A 25,061-nucleotide genomic window follows, 5' to 3' on the forward strand; every position below is an offset into this window, starting at 1 on the left:
GCGTATTGAAGATTTTTTTAGGAGCCAAATTCTCATGTTTAATTTCTCCTGATTTCAGCAATCTGACATAATCCTCATGATGGCACGCACACACACACACACACACACACACACACACACACACAGACAGACACACACACACACACACAGACAGACACACACACACACACACACTCACACACACACACACACACACACACACACACACACACAGACACACACACACACACACACACACACACACACAGACACACACACACACACACACACACAGACAGTGCAGTGATCAATAAACAGAAAGGTTTTCTCCATGAATGTGCAGCCATGGCACTTGCTGCATGTGAAGATTGAGGCTCTCAGTGGCCTGAACTACAGGAATAACACTGTACTGTTTCATGACATGCCATGTGTGTGTGTGTGTGTGTGTGTGTGTGTGCACGCATTTGTGGAAAAAGGAGAGAACAGTGCAGTAAAACAGAATGCACTAAAATTAATACACAACAGACAGTTCCCAAGTTTAAAACCTCAAAGCTGTTTCTTCTGAGTTTATTTTTCTCTGTTAGATAAAGATAAAGAAACCAGGAACAAGAAAATAATGTGATGACAAAGAAAGACTTACAAAGGCCTAACAAGAAATTGGTGTGGAACATCACTGCTCCCTCTGTACAGAATACTCAACCAATGATGAACACCCTGTGTTAGCCAGACTATGCTTTGAAACACCAGCCACTCTTACTCCAGCTACTATATATTTACACACACACACACACACACACACACACACACACACACACACACACAGACATTATATATTATTATATATATATAGATAGATAGATAGAGCGAGAGAGAGAGAGAGAGAGAGAGAGAGAGAGAGAGAGAGAGAGAGAGAGAGAGGCCTCTGATAGAATATTTTCACTGATTCTAGCCTTGAGCTCTTCTGAAATGAGATTGATGGTTTTATTCCAGTTGGAGCCACACCTCCCAGCATTTGTGTCTCTGCCACAAGTGCCCCAGTCACCACTGGGACAACCTTTTTGATAACACACACAGATTTGAAGTTGTTCAGATTATATGTCTTGCATATGTTTCTATACATGGTCTCTGCCACTTGGTCAGGTCTCTTAATATTTGCTTTCCCTGCAGGCATCTTGTGTTAGTGTTACTCTCAGAGACTCCTTTGTACAGTCTGCATCTTGTGTGGTGTAAGGCACCCCTGTTACAATTAACATAATGCTTAGTTCTTGTATTTTTACTACCATGATCAGTGACACAGTACTGTCTTTCAGTCCTACCTTTTCCAGACATTGGTAAGATTGTCTTGTCAGCCACTTCTGCTACCTGTCAGTGTTGAATTCCATGTAGGTAATCCTGCCATGACACCTCCACTATTTTCACGGTAACTATGTCCCCCTTCTGACTGGGACATGCCCTCATCAGCCCATCCTTGGGGTCCTGTGTTTGGATGTAGTCTTGGATATTTCGTGTCACATCCTGAACAGTGGTGTTGAGCCTTCTGTCTGGTGTACAGTCTTTGGTTGTTAGCTCTTGGGTGATGATGAAGAAGATTTTGGTGAGTGGTTTGGTAGACTATAGAGTCTACTCCCCCTTCACTTTCAAATTCCTTGTCTAGTTAGATTGCCCTACAGTGATATGACCACTGGTGCTAAGAGGCCTGGGTCAAGTCAACTATTCCATTACAGTGCTATAACATTTCATGGGAAATAATCTGTAATAATTATATTACACTGAGTGTGGTTTGCCATTTACTATCAATGTGTTTCATCACCTTTAAGTTTTGAGATTTAGAATTTATATTAGAAATGAAGAGTTCTACTGGAATTCAACACATAGTGCTTGTATGATCCAACATTATTTTCCAAACCCTTTGTGAACTTTTGAGCAAAATAGTGAGGCATGAGTGAAAGGTAACTAATAGGCAAAACAGGAATTAACTGAGGGGAACATGTTACATAAAGCAAAAAGATTTCAAAAGGGAAAAAGGATTAAGTAGTCCTTGTGGCTTGCTAGATTTTTAATTAGAATAGAGAATAGTCAGTGTGAAACATTGACTGGAGCTGCCTGTGCGCACAAGCATTTTAAAGCTCATTTTTGAACGATTTGTACTTGTTCATTTTAACACTATGCGTCTGAAATTGTACACATAGCACAATGATCATTCAGGATTCAAAGTGAAGTAGACAATTGGGAGAAGACATCCATTCACATCCAGGCGTATTTGTCCATCATTTACTTCCATTTGAGCTCATCTAATACAGAAGAACATGTCAAAAAAAACATAACATGCCTTTGATTTTTTTGGGTGTATAATGTGTCTATTGATGCTGGAGATTCAGTTCCACTCATACTCTACATTTCCTGATTCACCAGGGTCTTGCGTAATAAACTGAAGTTTTGAGCACATACATGAAATGACTAAATAGCTACATAATGTTTTACAGTAGGTGTCCTAGACTTCTCCTTAGTGTCCCAAAACCTCTCTAAATGCACACAAAGTCATCAATCACTATATATCAAGACTGCATGTTTCTTTTTGCTAAAACATCACAGTAAGTTACTTTAGTAAGTTCCACAACAATATGAGCTACATAGCTTAATTGTTGGCATCATTAGGGGAACATACTGTAGCTAATACTGTAAATGCTGGGGAAAATACTGTAAATGCTGTAATACTGTAAAGCAATAGTATACTTTCTCATTTATACTTACAATTTGTAGCAGGATTACGATTTTTCCAGCAGTGAATGGAAACATCCAGTGATTTGCTATGCACACATCGAAGTTAGTCCATGCTAGCAGCACCCAAACAACTCCACATAAACTTCAGCTAAAATAAGCATCTTCCTTTCGATGATGTCCAAAACTATTGGCGATCAAATTATTCTTATGGTTGTACGAGTTTCGCCAAACAGCTTCAAACCCATGCGCTATGCTATCTGCTAACAACACTGAAGCACTGACAGTACACAGTGCGCAGACCTTTAAACGTTAAACGGATGACTAAATAAGGCAAGAGAGGGGTCTTCGTTTTCGTCAAAGCGTCCTCTATTTGATAAAATAACGGCCAATCACAACGCTTGCCCTAGAAACATTTGTGAAGTACATGTTAGTCATGCCTTCTCCTTCCCCCTTCACCCATAGGAGAGAATTGCTGTCACTCCAAGACAATGGCGCTGCAATGGGCCAATAGAAATCAATATAAAATAGAAAAAGGGGGGGGGGTTATTGATCTATTCAGGAATACTTTTACGTCAGTAACGTGCAGTTAGAGATAAACAAAGGCTGCGTAGTTTGGGTTTGCTTACGAAGGAACTGAACGTGTGTTTTTACGCAAAGAAGTGAGCACGGAATTAAAGAACTTTACTAACACTCTGTATACCATTTAACCATCTAAACACCTCACACAGTTGTTTTGATGGTAATTTAACTTTCTATGACAAAATAACTTATCTTAAAGCGGAAGAATGTTTTAAAAGGCCACATTGTGGAAATTTATCCGAGCGTGGGATTTGTGGCGATGCATGTAGACGGCTGCAAATCGGTAAGCAGGTACTTGTATTAGACCTAAGAAATGTTATGTTGATCAATGTACTGTACTTTAAGAATATTCGATGTTATCAATAATTTATTTGAGTATGCTAGTTTGGGCTTGCTAGGGAGCGTTAGCGCATAAGGGGCTTAAATAAAGAGAGTGAAACAATATATGTAATGTGTGATGATCAGTAAGTGGGTGATTGGAAACGTGATTGGGTGCTACGATTGGTTGAAGAACAGGTGAGTGACGGACTGGAGGTGTCTGATTGGCTGGGTGACAAAGAGTGTGTGTGTGTGTGTGTATGTGTGTGTGTGTGTGTGTGTGTGTGTGTGTGTGCGCGTGTGTGCGTCTGTATGTGTGCGTGTGCGTGTGCGTGTGCGTGTGCGCGTGCGTGTGCGTGTGTGTGTGTGTGTGTGTGTGTGTGTGTGTGTGTGTGTGTGTGTGTGTGTGTGTGTGTGTGTGTGTGTGTGTTTGGCTGGCTGGGTGTCAACATTCTTCATCTTTTGGGTGGGATGAGAATAGACCTCTTAGAACAGACCTGAACAACAAGCTCTCACTACATTCAGTTTGGCCACTTCAGTCTTCTACACTGCTTAGGACATAACAAAACTGTTATTAATACAATGTGTACTTGATTTATGACAGTGTAAATACATTTGTATGTAATACTGAGATGAGGTGTTAAAATAGTTGAAGTTGTTTTTATTTTGTTAAAGTTGGTAGAATTATTTTGTGTTTTTATTCTTATCTGCTTTCACCTTTTTCATTTACAGTCTGGACAAGGATTCCTCTAAATCCTTTTGTGATGCGATCCAGAATAAACAGCCCTCAAGGAATAAAACTGAATTGAAATGAGATGACAAGAGTCAAACCTCCTCAGTAATACAGTTGTGTCATCAGATAAGTCTGACTGATATTTGAAACAGTGTAAACAGAAGCAGAAAAGTGATGAACTCAGCTGTGTTGTGTGCTGTTGTGTGTCTGTGCAGGTTTGTTTAATGATGTCACTCAGAACTCCTCTTCTAACTCTCACTCTCATTACTCTGTTCATGTCTCTGGGTAAGACTGCAGTCTTCATCAAATTGTATTTTTCTTTGTAAAATTTCCAAAACTGTTGAAACCCACACAAATTCTGATAACAGAAAATTCTGATATCTAGTATAAAGATTTTCTGACACAGTGTTCCCATTTAATGAAGTTAATTTACATTGGTTACCAAAGCCCCCACATCCCCCTCACCACTGCTACAGAGCTTGCTGAGTGCTTTGTGGTTTTTCTCAAGTTTAGGGCAGTCTTAGATTAAGAGCACACTGTGGTAAGATTAAAATTCACAACCCCACTATAACTACAAAGTGCAGATATATTTTTGTTTGTTTTTCTCTTTACTCAACCTCATATATTATGTGACTGAGCGTTAAGTTGTTCAGAGTCACTAGTGTCCACTTCTCCCAAGCTCCTCCCCCACCCTGCTACAAGCTTTTCTCACTTTGTGCTTTAGCTCAGAATCAGCTCAGAGTTCTGCAGTATCTGCTGGAGTTAGAGAGGAGAGAAGTGAAGCTGTAAGAGAACTCCCACTCTCTTATGGGGCCCAGACTCCTCTAATGACCTCTTGCATGCATCATATGTTTCATGGGTTGATGGAACAGAATGGAGTGTGAAGTACAAACAAACTGAAATATGTGTTTTAAAGGGGTCCACAGTGTTTATCAATGGCACTTACACAAAGCCAGCAGAGCTGGAAGTGAAAGAGGAATTTTGGGTCACAGAGGATTTCAATGCAAATGAGAACAAGCCTGTATATTGCAGACCAACTAATGACTCAGGAGGGGTGCAGTGTTTTGTAGATAAACAGCAAAAGTTCTCCCTCAAACTGATTAATGTAACGAAGGATGATGAACATGACTATTGCTTCAGAATCATAACAAATGTAGCCAAACAAAAATGGCTGGGAGATCCTGTTAAGATCAGTGTCACAGGTGGGTTAAATCTTTAATTCTCCATTTTCTAACTATGAGGCATAGTGACCTTTACCCAGAGAAATTTGAGTCTTGAAGTTCATTAATGCCTATTTTTAACTATGATGCACATTCTCACTTCATGCAAAGGCGTTTGAGTTTAATTAAGATGATTATTGAGAGTTGTTAAACTGATTAAGGGTTACTCTGATATATTAGTTGTACTATACAATTTGTTTCTCTCATATTTTTTAACAAATTCAAGACAGTTTCATGACAGCAGAATTATTTTCTTAATTGCTTGAAGTTTTTCCGGATGATTTAAAGGCTGTCTAATTGTGATGGACTTCCATTCGTTTGGTTTGATGATTTTCTCATTGTCTTAGAGCTCCTTATGAACACTCTTCTTGAAGCAATAGAGAGAGAAGCAGCAGTTCTGACGTGTACAACCACCTGCAGTCTGACTGACAGTCCAACATTCATCTGGTACAAAAATGGACGTCATTTATCCTCCAATACAAACCCAGTCCACCTGCGGCCAGTCAGCAGTGAGGATGCAGGCAGTTATAGGTGTGCTGTAAGAGGATATGAACATCTCCCCTCTCCTGCTCAAACTCTCACAGTCAGAGGTGAGTTTACAATGTTGGTTTCATTATATGATTATCTGATTATTGCTAAGTTCATTTCATTGCCAATTTCAGCTCATTTCTCAGTTAAAATGTAAAAAATACAACGAGGTAGTAGTCTTATTAGAATTATATATATATATTCTTTACTTTGAGTACATGAGGCATTTCATTACTATAAAATGCCTTATCCTCATGGTGTTATTGTCTGATTTAAGGTGAAGACATTAGTAATGGTGGGACAACTATACAACATCTCCAAAATCAGCTCTTAGAACAGTAGAGGATACAAGTCCATTAATGAACCTGGATATAAACACTACGCAGCTGTAACCCTACATGTCTTTGCACCACTAGTTGATGCAGATCATGCCTATAGTCTGTAGTCTGTAGCCTGTAGTTGGTGTCCATCAGTCCCTCTGGTGAAATAGTGGAGGACAGTTCAGTGACTCTGACCTGCAGCAGTGATGCCAACCCACCTGTGCAGAACTATAACTGGTTTAAAGAAGGAGGAACCTCACCTGTAGGATCTGGACAGACTTACAACATCACCATCAGCTCTAATAGCAGCGGCTGGTACTACCGTGTAGCTCAGAATGAACATGGGATGCTGAAATCAGCTTCAATAGATGTCACTTTAAAGGGTGAGACAGACAGACAGTTATGTTTCATTTTTCATTCATCAGTTCATTTACTTATTCCTTTGCTAATCAAATTACAAAAGCCCTATATTGTGTTTATGAACAATAGTGTGTGTATGTCTGTTTCTCTCAGCAGGTCACTTCTACATTTTGCCTGTAACTGTTGGAGTCAGCCTCTGTGGGATTGTACTTCCTCTCTCAATAGTTTTATTTGTGAAGAGAGAAAGTTTAAGAAGGTAAAGTGAAAGATGTTAATATAGGTTACATGTATAAACGATAACTTTATAGTACCTTATTTCAGTTCCTTTCCAAAAGCACTTTATTAATATGGAAAATCTTTAAAATATGACTAATATCATAAATACAATTATATGAATAATAATGTTTATTCTCTGTTTTCTGTTTGGATGAACACTGACATTTGGGGATTTTTGAGCTCAGAGGCAAGAGGCAAAAGAAAAATACAGATGAATCTGATTATGGGGTGAGCTATCACAGAAATCCAGATATATTTGTCAATAAGGAGTCTTAACCCTGCTAAAGAGTTCATAGAATTCATGTCATGACAAATCAGAACCTTGAAATGACAGTGTCAGTCTTAGTTCTGTATATTTAGCATTTCTTTATGTCAGAGTGAGAGCTCCATCTGAGATGCAAACTGTCAACAACAAAATAACATTAGTGGAAAAACTCCAGTGGAACCTTAACTATTAAGCTATTCAGTGTTTCTCATTAAACTGCACATCATTAACTCTGTGCTTCACAGAACGCCAGCCTCAAGCCCTGTCCTACCTGTGACACATCCACATCCAGCTCTCCTGTGTATGAGATACTGCAGTGAGTTCATCATATCAGTTACATCACAGTTATAGAACTCAGTTAGAACTATAGAATCTTGATAGCACTCTAGAATCTTTTTTGAGATGGGATGTGTAAAGCTCTTTTCATTTTTACTGAATTCTGGATGAATACTACGAGACACAGCTTTCTTACATTAACATAACTATGTAGAATCCAGAGGAATATATTATTAAGTTTAGATATGGCAAAATATACAGGGCTTTTTTTGCTTTTCTTTCAGTTTGTTAAGCAATATGAAGATGTGTGTGTGTGTATTTTGTTATTCCAAATGTCCTTGTGATCTGATATTCTTTCCTGTGTTTCCTTTTATAGGCCTTAAGGAAACATCACTAAGAGAATCATCACTGAGAAATCAAACTTGCAGCTGTATCCCAATGCAGTCAGAAGAGTGAGAGATATAGAGGGGAAGAGAGATGCATGATCACATGTAGAGTACACAAGTATTGTTTCCTTCAAAAGAAAAGCTTTTCAGTGTTTTACATTAATAATTAATGCAAAAAATGTTGTAGCCTTTCATTTTTTTTGGAATGTTGGAAAATAACCTTGTTCTTAATTTGACAATCTAAATAATTAATACATCTAAATAAAAATCTAAATAATTTATTTGTTCATTCAATATTTATCTAGTCCATTAATTTTAATCTAGTTAAAATACTTGAATGCAGTTTCCTCAAAAGCATCATGATGTTTATATTTTGTTCAAGACGTGTACTCAGGGATTCTCACTCTAGCAATCTGGACTACAATGAAAATAGAACAAAATAATGTAAGGTGATCTTGAACTCAGGTGATGATGCCAACGGCCTGCTGGGTGAGCAACCACACTCTCATGATGGGCCCGTGTGCAGAACAGTTAGCTCGTGGAACAGGTAAACAAGAAAAGTAAATAACCAAAAGGCAAGGAGTCGAACCCCAGCCATTTTGTTGCGAGGTGAACGAGCTCCTGCTAGACTGCAGCGGCCATAAAACAACCTGTGCGTATATCGCTCTTCAAAGGAATGGAGGACAACAAAACTAGAGGGAAAGAAAAACTAAACACCACACCGAGCTTTGGAAAATCGAGAACCAAGCACACCATGGGAAGGATGGCAGCCCCAACGCCCTGGGGAAAACCAAACTAAAACTTCCTAAACAAAACCAGAGAACAAGGAGTTGTAATGGCTAAGGGGAGCTTTGGAAGAGAGACAGATTTGAGAAGGAAAACTGGAGAAGGGACAGAACATGTAAAAACACAAACACCCTCACAACAGAAGGGCTTACAGACCTCAATACTTAAAGTTACCAGCTAGGCACTTGGTTCAGAACTTTGGCAAAGACCCAGCACTGAGTGACTGGCTCACTGGGCTTATATAGACCTAGCCCAGCTCTTGGCCGTTAAGCCTCATTAGTGTTGTGCCTAACTCGAGACCTCCCACTGGTGGTCAGAGGGGACCTCGGCCTGGCACCGATCCTTACAAATAAGGTTACGAAACAACAAAAACTCCATCATGTAGGGATTAGATCCACACCACCAGCACCTATAAGACTGACACCTCTAAATCAGGTACAAAAACCAATTACTCTAATCTCCTTATCATGGACTTATTAGCTAATAGCTGATGGCTTATTGAAAGACACTCTGACCTGCTAGTTACATTAAAAACAGGAGCATTTCCAGCAATGGAGAAAGAGTCTGGCTTGCATATTTACCCTTGTAAAAAACAAAAACATGCAAAAAAAAAAACGGTTCCATTGGCTCAGGTCGTGCAACAATAGAACAAAATACAAGGGTCTTGTGTGGAGCATCCATTAGTTCTGTTGGAGTTAATGGGCTGCCCATCTCCTGCCCACAAAACCTTCCCTCAGTGTGTTACATGTGTCAGCGACTGTGGAATACGCTTTCACCATCCATTTGTGTTCATTTCCAATTTATATTTTAATCTTCTGGGTTGTGACATAATGTCTAAATTAAGCATGATAATCATGGGTCATAATATAATGACCTCTCTGGTTAATGATCTTTCTATTTGTGATTCTACTTACACCTGCAGTCAGTTCTGCCTTCTCTGTGAGTTGAATACCAAGATCAAGTGGGTACAGGGTCTAGCTGGCACCTACACCTCCCATGTCATGTAGGCAATACCTGCTCTTGCCTGAAAAGGAGGACAGTGTCAACATCATGGACTTTCTGCTGTCAGAGGAGTTCTGACACCTATTGTGCCCCCTTACAATACTCTAATCAATCCAGTTTGCAACCAGAATGGAGGAGGTGGCATTTCACACAAGATTTGAGAAAGGTCAATGATCTTGTCATCCCTCGCTTGTACTGGACGTCTCTTCTATAATAAATATAATTACACACACACACACACACACACCATCATGGTTGATGTTTGTTCTGCTTTCACTAGCATCCCTGTGCATGTAGACACAGCCCATTTTTGCACTTACATTTAGGAATAAAAAAATTGTCTTGCACTAGCATGGACTCAGACTAGGTTGATGGGGCTTACAGACCTGGGAGATTATGGCACCAGGTCTTCCTGTGTGCTCACACTCTGTGGTTGCTGCTGCTGCTGCTCAGAAAATACTAGTCATCAGATCACCAAGCAGCCACACAACATGACAGCTCAGAGGTGTAGTGGCTATGAAACATTTTGACATTAACTCGTAGTTTGATTGTTAAACACTCTTCTCTGCAGGGCTCTTCAGCCTTCATGCTGCATCAAATGCTTTCTCTCCTGAATTCAGCTTGGACACTGGAGGAACACAGTGGTTTGCTCTTATTCATGCATGTTATTCATCTGTTCAAGGATAAGCCCCTCACTATGTACACACACAGTCGACATGCATGTGGTGTCTCCCATGATTTCTGATGGATTTGGCCACAGAACCGGTTTAGTGCAGTAGAGGGAAAGATCATATCACATTCCACTCTCATTGCAGCCTGACTGCAAGCTTCCCAGTCATTTAGCAGTTATCAAAGTAACAGGATATGACACCCCAACCATAAGCAACGAAGCAGAGCATTACTAGCTGATTCAGCAGAAAAATATTATTATGATGATTGATCAATTTTCTAAATGGCCTGAGGTATTCCTGAGTGCAAAGGAAAATGTGAGAACAATAGCAAGAGTTGTGGCAAGAGATATAATACCTATGTATGGAATACTGCCTTCTAACAACAGTGATAAGGGCCCAGCATTCACATCAAGAGTCACTCAGCAGCTCTGCAAATATCTGTGCGTATATATCTATGATCGACTGGTTGTTTCACATCCTCTACTGGCCTCAGTCATGAAAATGTCTCCTTTCAAAGTTTTGATGGGAAGACCATTTCCCATGTTGTGGGTAAAGGGCCAACCAAGCCCCATGCTAGCTGGTAATTTACACACAATTATCTCTGATTGTAGCACTCCTTGAAATTCTCACCAGATGGCAAAGTGCTAATCGAATGTTTGCTTCCTAGGAGATTTGTTGAGGCTCACTACACACAATCCACTACTGTTATTGTGATAATCCAAACAGCTGTACTAACTGATGCTCAGCCTCAGTTGATATATGCTAGTAGATTAAAGAGGCCCCCAGTTAGGGTGTACTATTGTCTCTATGTGTGTTTTGTTGTATGTTTGTATGCAGGTAATCCATGTTGAATCTTATTATGCTGATGTTCAGACTGAAGGGCCTCCTATGGTGCAAAGGGAACATCGTGTGTGCCTTGTCCCTGGAAATAGCTGTAAATGTGACACAGCACCAGTACTGTGTGGTGTGCCTCTCCCTGTCCAGCAGATGGAAAAACACCCCAATCTACCTAACTGTTGTTAAATGGGTCATATTCGCATATGGAGTCACCCTTCTGCTAGAACTCCATCCCCCATTCTGCTGTTCCTGGGAAAGTTACACTGTCACCACACCATCAGTGTCATTTCACTTAACAACACGAGGATGTCATAGTTGTTCGATGTAAACTACGGACATTTGGACTGGCTCCTGTTTGGACTGGCTCCCGGCTCCTGTTAGATAGCTGTGTACTCAATACCTCATGTTTCTAATTAACTTGGCTTGTTATTACTACTAACAAAGGATGATTGGGCAGTGGTAGCTCAGTGGTTCAGGTACTTCATTTGTAAACAGAAGGTTGCTGGTTTAAGCCCCACCGCTGCCAAGTTGACACTGCTGGGGCTCCTGAGTAAATCCCTTAACCCTCAAGTTGTACTCAGTCATAATTGTAAGTCACTTTGTATAAAAGTGTCAGCTAAATGTAACTGATTTAACCAATGGCAAAGGTGATTTCATATTTTTGTAAATAATCTGCATATCACTTCCAGGAGAAATGAATATTTGCCACATGTAAAAGGTGTGGTCAGACCAGGAAATTTCTCCAGATAAACTGGCCTTGACTGGAATTTTTTGCCTTTTTATTCACTGTTGTTATTCTGCTACAGTAAAAGGCAGCAAAGTAAGAATAAAATGTATCTGTTTTCTCTCTAAAAGTAAAAGTAAAATGTAAAGCAAAGTAAGAATAAAAATAAAGAATAAAGAATAAAAGAATATTAAGAATAAGAATAAAAGAGTAAGAATAAAGCAAAGTAAGAATAAAATGTTTCTGTTTTCTCTCTATGCATGTTTGCAAGTATAAGAAATAATGCTGACCTAAGTCCACATATTCTGCTACCATGTAACTTCTTCATTTGATGCCTGCTTTGCTTGCCAAAGACCACATTTGCCTTTGTTATTGTTCTTCCTCTTTTTTCCCTGTGCTTGCTCTTCTTGTCAAACACAGGTAGTCTATAAATTACACATGCTATCTAACTACAAACTGACTCTGTGTCTCACTGCTGCTCAGACGCTCTCTTCAGGTGCCTGAGGTTCACAATCTGGATGCAACCAGATTCCTCACTAAGAACTGACCAACCAAATACTTAACATCGTATATACACTGTGCCAGTTAAAACACTCAGATGTAGTTCCCCCCAAAAGGACGTGTTCTCAGAGATTCCCACTCTAGAACTAAATTAAATTTTGACAGCGTCATGTTACGTCAGGACTGACCAACCAATCTGAATGGACTTACACAAATAAACAGGGATGTTAGAGTATGACAGAAAGAGGAGTGTGCAGAGCTACTCGTTTGCAGCTTTTTAATAAAATATTCAAAAACTGAGAAAATGCCCTTAGATTTCATTACGATGCTTTGGAGGAAACTGCATTAAAATAAATGGACTAAATGAATGAATGAATGAAGGGATGAGTGAATGAATGAATGAATGAATGAATATAGTATTAAAATAGTTGTGACTATTTTTTATTCGCATGAGGTTCATTTAATTATTTAGATTAGCAAAATAATAAGAAGGTTATTTTTCATCCTTGCAATAAAAATGCAAAGGACGCTTTTATTTTAACATTTTCTGAGTATCAATCATTAATGTAAAACACCGAAAAGCTTTTCTTCTGAAGGAAACTACATGTTAAATTTATTCTTTCCCTCTCTATTTCTCACTCTTTTGACTGCACTGGTGTCACGTATGGGCCCCCTTCTGGCATCCCTGTTTACATGATTTCCCTGTCGTGTCTTTGTTTTCCTTTACTTCCTGGTTGTTCCGTTCCTTAGTTTCGTTTTCTCCATGCCTGTCATTCCTTTTACCTGTTCCTCTTTCCCAGTGCTTGTTTTAATCTGTTCCGCTCTCTGGTCTGTATCTCCACCTGTAATGATGTTCGCCTGTGACCTGATTAGTTTATAAGTCTTGGTTATTTAAGCCCTGGCTTTGTTTTGTCTTCCAGTTTGTCGGTTATTTTGGCATGTTCTGTTAAGTTTCTAATTGTTGTCACTGTCACTGACCTTGTCATTGTTTTGCTGTTTGCTTAGTTCGTGTGTTAATTTGTCTCAGTGTTTTCCCGTGTCTCTGTTTGTTAGCCTCTCATGTTTTGTTTCCTTTTTTCATTAAAAGCCTCCTGCGTTGGCATTTTGCTTCTCGCCTAGTAAACGTTACTGCAGTAAACGTTACAATTGGGCCATAGCTGCAAGTTTGATATTTCTCAGGGATGATTCTCTTAGTGGTGTTTCCTCAAGGCCTATAAAAGGACACACAGGAAAAAATATCAGAATACAAGGATATTTGGAATAACAATGGACACACACACACATGCACGCTTATTCAAATGTCATAACAAAATGAAAATAAAATCACATTTTTGTGTTATCTAAAATTAATAATAATGTATTCCTGCAGATTCTATATAGTTATGACAATGTAAAGTAGCCTAATACTAAGAAAGCTGTGTACTGTATATTTCCAGTATTCATTAACTTGTTTTTTGTACCTTTTTTCTAAATAAAATACAGCTCCTATTTAATGGTAAACACCCAAAATATGTAAAGAAAGGTTTGGAATACAAATGAATAACTTTTACTCACAATGTGTTGAATTCCAGTAGAATTTCCACCAGAAAAGTTAGACCTCATTTTGATCTGTAGCTTAAACCACAAGGTTTTCTGAGAACTACAAATGTGGAACACAAAACTGATTGAAGAAACCTACATGGCCACACTGTTGGTTCAGCAGAAAGATGCTCGTGGGTTTTCTTTGTTTGAGTAGAAAAGTGTGCTTATTACTTCAGTGATCCTATTGATAGATTACGTGCAGCATTATTTATAATAATCTAATAAACTCAAAAATTCACTTTTTACATTCTGTGAAGCAGAGAATTAACATACAAAACAGAAACAGTGTGTGTGTGTGAGAGAGAGAGAGTTCATGAGAGTTGACCTGGTGTATGACCTTGCTTCCAGTTTTCACTTTACTCTTGTCTGCTCTAATAGTTAGTCTGCAGTTGTACATTTGTATATATTCAACTTTTTCCTTTTGTTGAGTGGTCACTGGTAAGTAGGGAGTGACTGCCATTTTGTTTTGTGATGTGGTTTGATCGGTTTTCCATTTAGGGAGTAAATGTAGTTTTGTGTGTATTTTCTTTTGTGTAGGTTTAGTGAGTGGCTTTTTTTTTTTAGTGTGGATTTATTTGTTACTTTGGCCTGGGTCACTCCTGACGTTATAGTAGTGTCAGACTGTCTCCTGTACACTACACTGGCTGTCATTGAACTACTTTGGTCTGTTGCAATCTGATTTCATTTCCACTACAGACTTCTTTAGACTTTTTTTTTTTTTTGGGGGGGGGGTCCACACTTCCCATTATGGCCTGGATCCTCGACGAGATCGTAACAAAGTGTAATTTAACATAATACATTTCACTTAATTTTTCCTTCTTAAACTTTCCTGCTTCTTCAATAAAACTATTGAGAGGAACTACAATCCCACAGAGGCCAACTCCAACAACTATAGGCAATATGTTGAAGTGGCCTGGTGAGAAACACAGACACATATACAGTATAGCAATTATAGTTTGTAAATATGAATGAATGTGAGTAAATGAATGTCGAACTGATGAATGAATGTCAACAATTAAAACATAACTGCCTGTGTGTGTCACCCTTTAAAGTGGCATGTGCTGAAGCTGATTTCAGTACTGCATGTTCATACTGAGCCACACAGCAGAACCAGATCCTGGAGCTGTTGATGATGTAACTCTGTCCAGATCCTACAGGTGAGGTTCCTCCTTCTTTATATCTGGTGTAGTTCTGCACAGGTGGGGTGGCATTGTTGCAAGTCAGAGTCACTTCACTATTTCACAGATGGATAAAAAGACATTATTTGGATGATCTAATACCCACAAAAGGAGAGAATGTGAAGAAATGAATATAGCATATTCTGCCTGAAAGGAGGAACAGGGAGACTACAGTTATGGTAAACATCAACCAGTGATACAAAACCATGTAGTTACAGCTGTGTAGTGTCTATATAAACGTTCATTAACTGACTTGTATTTGAACTTGCATTATCCAGTGTTCTAAGAACTGATTTTGGAGATGGAGATGATGTATGGTTGTGCTACCATTACTAATGTTTTCACCTTAAATCAGGCATAAATAACACCATGTAAAGAAGGAATTTGATAATAAAATGTCTCAAATTAAAGATATTCTATTGTGACATCATGAAACAAGAGCAAGATGCAAGTGAGGAGCATAATTGTTTAATTCCCAAATGCAACCAAAGACAGAAAATACATTTTCAAAGTAACTTACTAAGCAGAGCCTTTAACTTGTGACAAGGGGCCATCATTGTAACGCACTGAACTCAGGCACCTGTGGGGTTTAAATAGGGTGCAGATAAATGAGATCTAGTTCTAGGTGATTATTCAAGTAAACAGGTGATTTGGATTGGGGAAGTGAAAGTGTGCAGTGATTGGTGGATGTGGTCTGTAAGGGCTGCCTGTGTACCAGCGAGGGTCTGACATCTATACATGTTGAAGATTTAGTGACTCTTTCGTGTTTCATTGTGTGTTTTACATTTTAACAGTGAAATTCATTTAGTAATAGTTTATATTATATAATCAAACAATGTAAAGCTTTCATTAAGCTGTCATATATTTTGGTGCCATGATGTTTAACAACAGCTATTAGCTAATAAGTCCATGATAAAGAGTTTAAAGGAATTATTTTTTGTCAGTCTTATAGGTGCTGGTAGTGTGGATCTAATCCCTACATGATGGAGTTTTTGTTGTTTTTTAACCTTATTTGTAAGGGTCGGTGCCAGGCCGAGGCTCCTTCCAACCACCAGTGGGAGGTCTCGAGTTAGGCACAACACTAATGAGGCTTAACGGCCAAGAGCTGGGCTAGGTCTATATAAGCCCAGTGAGCCAGTCACTCAGTGCTGGGTCTTTGCCAAAGTTCTGAGCCAAGTTCTGGGTATTGAGGTCTGTGAGCCCTTGTGTGACACCTCACTTCTGTGCTGCGAGGGTGTCTGTGTTTTTACACGTCTCCTGCCTTCTGCAGTTTTCCCCCTCAAATCTGTCTCTCTCCTAAGCCTCCCCTTAGCCATTACAGCTCCTGTTTTCTGGTTTTGTTTGGGAAGTTTTAGTTTGATTTTCCCCAGGGCATTGGGGCTGCCATCCTTGGTTCTCCCTTTTCCCACACTCGGCATGGTGTTTAGTTTTTCTTTCCCTCTAGTGTTGTTGTCCTCCATTCCTTTGAAGAGCGATATACGCGCAGATTGTTTTATGGCCACAGCTGTCTAGCAGGAGCTCGTTCACATCGTAACAAAATGGCTGAGGTTCACTCCTCACCTTTTGGTTATTTACTTTTCTTGTTTACTTGTTCCACGATCTAACTGTTCTGCACAAGGGCCCACCATTATAGTGTGGTTGCTTACCCAGTAGGCTGTCGGTGTCATCATCTAGCTGACGTGGGTTCGAGCTCACTTTACATTATTTTCTTCTATTTTCATTGTAGTTCAGATTGCTAGAGTGAGAATCCCTGAGTACATGTACTGAACAAAATATAAACATAATGATGCTTTTGAGGAAACCACATTCAAACATTTTAACTGGATTAAAATTAATGGACTAGATAAAAATTTAATTAACAAATAATACACCATTTAGATTTTAATTTAGATTTATTAATTAATTCGATTTTCAGAATAAGAACAAGGTTATTTTCCATCAGTACAAAAAAAAAAAAAATGAAAGGCTGCAACATTTTTTGCAGTGGATTACATTTTTTACTGTTGATTAACTGAACACTCTTCTCTACATGTGATCATGCATCTCTCTTCCCCTCTATATCTCTCACTCTTTTGACTGCATTGGGATACAGCTGCAAGTTTAATTTCTCAGTGATGATTCTCTTAGTGATGTTTCCTTAAGTCCTATAAAAGGAAACACAGGAAAGAATATCAGATCACAAGGACATTTGGAATAACAAAATACACACAGACACACACACACACACACACACACACACACACGCACACACACACACACACACACACACACAAACATCTTCATATTGCTTAACAAATTGAAAAAACACAACAAAACAATGCATGTTTTGGCATATCTAAATTTAATAATCTATTCCTGTGGATTCTATATAATTATGGTAATGTAAGAAAGCTGTGTATCGTAGTATTCATCCAGTATTCAGTAAAAATGACAAGAGCTTTACACATCCCATCTCAAAAAAGATTCTAGAGTGCTATCAAGATATGATGACTGATATGATGAACTCACTGCAGTATTCTCATACACAGGAGAGCTGGATGTGGAAGTGTCACAGGTATGACAGGGGTTGAGGCCGGCGTTCTGTGAAGCACAGAGTTAATGATGTGCAGTTTAATGATAAACACTGAATAGCTTTATGGTTAAGGTTCCATTGGAGTTTTTCCACTAATGTTATTTTGTTGTTGACAGTTTGCATCTCAGATGGAGCTCTCACTCTGACATAAAGAAATGCTAAATATACAGAACTAAGACTGACACTGTCATTTCAAGGTTCTGATTTGTCATGACATGAATTCCATGAACTCTTTAGCAGGGTTAAGACTCCTTATTGACAAATATATCTGGATTTCTGTGATAGCTCACCCCATAATCAGATTCATCTGTATTTCTCTTTTGCCTCTTGCCTCTGAGCTCAAAAAAACCCAAATGTCAGTGTTCATCCAAACAGAAAACAGAGAATAAACATTAGTATTCATAATATTGCATTTATGATATTAGTCATATTTTTAAGATTTCCCATATTAATAAAGTGCTTTTGGAAAGGAACAGAAATGAGGTACTATAAAGTTATCATTTATACATGTAACTTATATTAACATCTTTCACTTTACCTTCTTAAACTTTCTCTCTTCATAAATAAAACTATTGAGAGAGGAAATACAAACCCAAAGAGGCCGACTCCAACAGCTATAGGCAAAATGTAGAAGTGACCTGCTGAGAGAAACAGACATATGCACATTATTGTTCATACACACAATATAGGGCTTTCATAATGTGAATAGCAAATGCATAAGTGAATGAACTGATGAATGAAAAATGAAACATAACTGTCTGACTGTCTCACCCTTTAAAGTGGCATCTATGGAAGCTGATTTCAGCATCCCGTGTTCATTCTGAGCTACACAGTAATACCAGCCGCTGCTATTAGAGCTGATGGTGATGTTGTATGTCTGTCCAGATCCTACAGGTGAGGTTCCTCCTTCTTTAAACCAGGCGTAGTTCTGCACAGGTGGGTTGGCATCACTGCTGCAGGTCAGAGTCACTGAACTGCCCTCCACTATTTCACCAGAGGGACTGATGGACACCAAGACATTCTTTGGAGGATCTAACACCCACAAAATGAGAGAATGTGAAGAAATGAATATGACGTCTTCTGTCTGAAAGGAGGAGCAAGGAGACTACAGGCATGATCTGCATCAACCAGGAATATATCCAGGTTCATTAATGGACTTGTATCCGCTACTGTTCTAAGAGCTGATTCTGGAGATGTTGTATAGTTGTCCCACCATTACTAATATCTTCACCTTAATTCAGGCAATAACACCATGTGGAGAATGCATTTTATAGTAATGAAATGTCTCATGTACTCAAAGTAAAGAATATATATATATATATATATATATATATATATATATATATATATATATATATATATATATATATATATATATATATAATTCTAATAAGACTTTACTAATTCATTGTATTTTTTGCATTTTAACTGAGAAATGAACTGAACTTGGCAATGAAATGAACTTAGCAATAATCAGATAATCATATAATGAAACCAACATTGTAAACTCACATCTGACAGTGAGAGTTTGAGCAGGAGAGGGGAGATGTTCATATCCTCTTACAGCACACATATAACTGCCTGCATCCTCACTGCTGACTGGCCGCAGGTGGAGTGGGTTTGTATTGGACGATAAAGGACGTCCATTTTTGTACCAGATGAATGTTGGACTGTCAGTCAGACTGCAGGTGGTTGTACACGTCAGAATTGCTGCTTCTCTCTCTATTACTTCAAGAAAAGTGTTCACAAGGAGCTCTAAGACAATTAGATAATCCTCAAACCAAACAAATGGAAGTCCATCACAATTAGACAGCCTTTAAATCATCCAGAAAACTTCAAGCAATTAAGAAAATAATTCTGCTGTCATGAAACTGTCTTGAATTTGTTAAAAAATAAGAGAGAAACAAATTGCATAGTACAACTAATATATCAGAGTAACCCTTAATTAGTTTAACAAGTCTCAATAATCAGCTTAATTAAACTCAAACGCCTTTACATGAAGTGAGAATGTGCATCATAGTTAAAAATAGGCATTAATGAACTTCAAGACTCAAATTCCTCTTAGTAAAGGACACTATGCATCACAGTTAGAAAATAGGAAATTAAAGATTTAAACCACCTGTGACACTGATCTTAACAGGATCTCCCAGCCATTTTTGTTCGATTACATTTGTTTTAATTCTGAAGTAATAGTCATCCTCCTTCGTTACATTAATCAGTTTGAGGGAGAACTTTTGCTGTTTATCGACATAACACTGGACTGTGCCTGAGTCCTTAGTGGGTTTGCAATATACAGGTGTGTCCTGTTCTCTATCGAATGGCTCTTTAACCCAAAATTCCTCTTTGACTTCCAGCCCTGCTGGGTATGCGTAACTGCCATTGATAAACACTGTGGACCCCTTTAAAACACATATTTTAGTTGGGTTGTACTTCACACTCCATTCTGTTCCAAAAACCCCTAAAACATATAATACATGCAAGAGGTCATTAGAAGATTCTGGGCCCCATAAGAGAGTGGGAGTTCTCTTACAGCTTCACTTCTCTCCTCTCTAACTCCAGCAGGTACTGCAGAACTCTGAGCTGATTCTGAGCTAAACCACAATGTGAGAAGAGCTTGTAGCAGGGTGGGGGAGGAGCTTGGGGAGAAGTGGACACTAGTGACTCTGAACAACTTAACGCTCAGTCACATAATATTTGAGGTTGAGTCAAGAGAAAAACAAACAAAAATATTTCTGCACTTTGTAGTTATAGTGGGGTTGTGAATTTTAATCTTACCACAGTGTGCTCTTAATCTAAGACTGCCCTAAACTTGAGAAAAACCACAAAGCACTCAGCAAGCTCTGTAGCAGTGGTGTGGGGGATGTGGGGGCTTTGGTAACCAATGTAAATTAACTTCATTAAATGGGAACAGTGTGTCAGAAAATCTTTATACTAGATATCAGAATTTTCCTAATATTTTTGCAGGTTTCAACAGTTTTGGAAATTTTACAAAGAAAAATACAATTTTGATGAAGACTGCAGTCCTACCCAGAGACATGAACAGAGTAATGAGAGTGAGAGTTAGAAGAGGAGTTCTGAGTGACATCATTAAACAAACCTGCACAGACACACAACAGCACACAACACAGCTGAGTGCATCACATTTCTGCTTCTGTTTAAACTGTTTCAAATATCAGTCAGACTGATCTGATGACACAACTGTATTACTGAGGAGGTTTGGCTCTTGTCATCTCATTTCAGTTCAGTTTTATTTCTTGAGGGCTATTTAGTCTAGATTGATTCACAAAAAGGATTTATAGGAATCCTTGTCCAGACTGTAAATGTACAATTTGAAAGCCATTGTGATAAGAATAAAAACACAACCATTCTACCAACTTTAACAAAATAAAAACAACTTCAACTATTTTAACACCTCATCTCAGCATTACATACAAATTTATTTAAACAGTCATAAATCAGATAGATATTGTATTAATAACAGTTTTGTTATGTCCTAAGCAGTGTAGAAGACTGAAGTGGCCAATATGTATGTAGTGAGAGCTTGTTGTTCAGGTCTGTTCTAGGAGGTCTATTCTCATCCCACCCAAAAGATGAAGAATGTTGACACCCAGCCAGCCAAACACACACACACACACACACACACACACACACACACACACACACACACACACACACACACACAAACACACACACACACACACACACACACACACACACACACACACACACACACACACACACACAATCACCCTTTGACAACCAGCCAATCAGACACCTCCAATCTGTCAATCACCTGTCCTTCAACCAACTGGACCACCAAATCACTTCTACGTTTCCAATCACTCACTGACTGGTCATCACACATATATGAACCTTGTTACATTCTCTTCATTTAAGGCATCACCAGTCAATGTTTCACACTGACCTCCTCTATTCCAATCCAATCACTCACTGACTGGTCATCACATATATATGAACCTTGTTTCATTCTCTTCATTTAAGGCATCTCCAGTCAATGTTTCACACTGACTTCCTCTATTCCAAATAAAAATCTAGCCAGCCACAACAAATACTTAATCCTTTTGCCCTTTTGAAATCTTTTTGATTTTTGTTTCATGTTCCCCTCAGTTAACTCCTGCTTTGTCTATTAGTTACTTCATTAAATGTACATTTTGTTACCTTTCACTCATTCCTCACTACTTTCCTCAGAAGGTCACAAAGGGTTTGAAAAATAATGTTGGAACTTACAGGCACTATGTGTTGAATTCCAGTAGAACTGTTAATTTATAATATAGATTCTAAATCTCAAAACTTGAAGGTGATCAAACAAATTGATTGTAAATAGCTAAATCACACTCAGTGTAATAGAATTATTGCAAATTTTTTCCCATGAAATGTTGCAGCACTTTAATGGAGGAGTTGGCTTGACCCAGGAATCTTAGCACCAGAGGTCATATCACTGCAGGGCAATCTGACTAGACAAGGAACTTGAAAGAGTAGGTGGAGTAAACTCTATAGCCTACCAAACCACTCACCAAAATCTTCTTCATTATCACCCAAGATATAACAAACAAAGACTGCACACCAGACAGAAGGCTCAACACCACTGTTCAGGATGTGACATGAGATATCCATGACTACATCCAAACACGGGATCCCAAGGATGGGCTGATGAGGGCATGTCCCTGTCAGAAGGGGGACACAGTTACCGTGAAAACAGTGGAGGTGTCATGGCAGGATTACCTACATGGAATTTAACACTGACAGGTAGCAGAAGTGGCTGACAAGACAATCTTACCAATGTCTGGAAAAGGCATGACTGAAGGACAGTACAGAGTCACTGATCATGGTAGTAAAAATACAAGAACTAAGCATTATGTTAATTGTAACAGGGGTGCATTACACCACACAAGATGCAGACTATACAAAGGAGCATCTGAGACTAACAGGAACACAAGACACTTGCAGGGAAAGCAAATATTAAGAGACCTGACCAAGTGGCAGAGACCATGTATAGAAACATATGCAAGACAGATAATCTGAACAACTTCAAATCTGTGTGTGTTATCAAAAAGGTTTTCCCAGTGGTGACTGGGGCACTTGTGGCAGAGACACCAATGCTGGGAGTTGTAGCTCCAACAGGAATAAAAGCACCAATCTAACTTCAGAAGAGCTCAAGGCTAGAATCAGTAAAAATACTCTGTCACACTCCCAGGCCACTCTCTCTCTCTCTCTCTCTCTCTCTCTCTCTCTCTCTGTATATATATATATATATATATATATATATATATATATATATATATATATATAAATCATCATTGGTTGAGTGTTCTGTACAGAGGGAGCAGTGATGTTCCACACCAATTTCTTGTTAGCCCTTTGTAAGTCTTTCTTTGCCATCACATTATTTTCTTGTTCCTGTTTTTTTTATCTTTGTTCCTAATGTAAATTTTTCATTTCTAATTCACAGATGGGTCTGACTGCTGGTTTCCTGAAAATGGACTATCATAATAACTCCTGGACTGTCCTAATTAAGAGTCCTCTCTGTCACTCGCTCACATGCACTTCTCACATTCACACTCATTTTTTGCTTGCTTTTTTATTCCTTTGATTTACACAGTCTCTCCATCAGGAACACAAACACACCACATAAACATAACACCACTGAAATCCAAAACCAACTCCACGTCCTCTACAACTATATGTGGATGAGAGTTCATGAAGAGTGGTAATGTTCTCTTGACCTTTATGCTATTTACTAAAAGCACAGACTACGGGGAAATTTAACAAACAAATGTAAATTAATAAAGAGCTCTTCTTACCTCACTGTGCAAAGTCTCATCAGCACTGTGGGAACAGAGGAAAATAAACTCAGAAGAAACAGCTTTGAGGTTTTAACCATGTGAACTGTCTGTGATGTATTTAATTATGTTATTTTTTGTGTATTTAAATTCTCTTCCTCTTTTACTGCACTGTTCTCTCCTTTTTCAACAAATGCATGCGCACACACACCCACACACACACACACACACAACCACACACACACACAAACAAATGTATATACACCCACACAAACACACACAGACCATAGATTGCTCTGTGATTGTTATTTCCTTGGTACAGACTCAGACACACACACGCATGCGCAAAGAAACACACACACATGCACACAAGTTCAAGTTCGAGTTCAAGTTTGGTTTATTTGTCACATATATACACAGTATAACTCGCAGTGAAATAGTTGAGGGTGCTCTGTCCAAACTGAGGAAAAAGAAAACGGGCGCATAGAGAAATATATATTCTATATATGTACAAAAATATATTAACAATGTATGTACAATATATGTATATTATGATTATATACGCAATGTACAATGTATATGGTTGTGTGTGTATATATATATATATATATATATATATATATATATATATATATATATATATATATGTACACAATGTACAGAATGTACAGATCCATTTTGAAAAATGGCATATTTACAGTTTTTATGTTACATGGTGGTAATAGAATATCTATGTATATATATATATATATATATATATATATATATATATATATATATATATATATATACAGTTATGCTACATGGTGGTGGTGGTCCCCACAGTTTATCAGTTTCCCTGATTCAGGGCCCGAATGGCCTGTGGGAAGAAGCTCCTCTTCAGTCTCTCTGTCTTGGTCTTCAGGGAGCAAAAGTGGCTCCCTTACCTCAACAGAGAGAAGAGCCTATTATTGGGATGGGTGGGGTCCTTCACAATCCTCCTGGCCTTGGTCTGGCACCGCTTGTAGTAGATGGTCTGCAGGTCAGGAAGTTCCGTGTGAGTGATGCGCTCTGCGGAACGCATTACCCTTTGGAGTGCTTGTCTGTCCTGCTTGGTGCTATTCTCAAACCAGACCGTGATGTTCCCCGTGAGGATGCTCTCGATAGTGCAGGTGTAGAAGTTCGCAGTACCTTGGAGGGTAGTCTGAAGTCTCTTAGGCGTCTGAGGTGGTAAAGACGCTGACGAGCCTTCTTTGCCAGGGAGTTGGTATGGCAGGACCAGGACAGGTCCTGTGAGATGTGAACACCAAGGTACCTGAAACTATCTACTCTCTCCACCGTGGTTCCACTGATCCTCACAGGTTGGTAGTGCTGCTCCTGCTTCTTGCTGCAATCCACGATCAGCTCCTTTGTCTTACTGACGTTTAGGAGGAGATTATTTTCCTGGCACCAATTTTCCAGGTGTTTA

The 25,061-nt window shown here is 38.8% G+C and overlaps 2 long non-coding RNA genes across 2 annotated transcripts; one reads left to right on the forward strand and one right to left on the reverse strand.

Moving 5' to 3' along the window:
* The first annotated feature begins 7,224 nt into the window (after positions 1 to 7,224).
* On the forward strand, positions 7,225 to 8,138 carry LOC118242637. The gene is made up of 3 exons (XR_004776970.1): positions 7,225 to 7,262; positions 7,545 to 7,615; positions 7,952 to 8,138. It is a non-coding gene; the product is annotated as an uncharacterized LOC118242637 (long non-coding RNA).
* Positions 8,139 to 17,180: 9,042 nt separating this feature from the next.
* On the reverse strand, positions 17,181 to 18,744 carry LOC118242618. Its single transcript, XR_004776938.1, has 5 exons — positions 18,585 to 18,744; positions 18,406 to 18,451; positions 18,104 to 18,146; positions 17,750 to 17,821; positions 17,181 to 17,385 (listed from the first exon to the last, which is right to left on the reverse strand). It is a non-coding gene; the product is annotated as an uncharacterized LOC118242618 (long non-coding RNA).
* Between the last annotated feature and the right edge of the window lie 6,317 nt (positions 18,745 to 25,061).

Source organism: Electrophorus electricus, chromosome 16 (assembly GCF_013358815.1).
Source record: "Electrophorus electricus isolate fEleEle1 chromosome 16, fEleEle1.pri, whole genome shotgun sequence".
NCBI classification, from domain to species: domain Eukaryota; kingdom Metazoa; phylum Chordata; class Actinopteri; order Gymnotiformes; family Gymnotidae; genus Electrophorus; species Electrophorus electricus.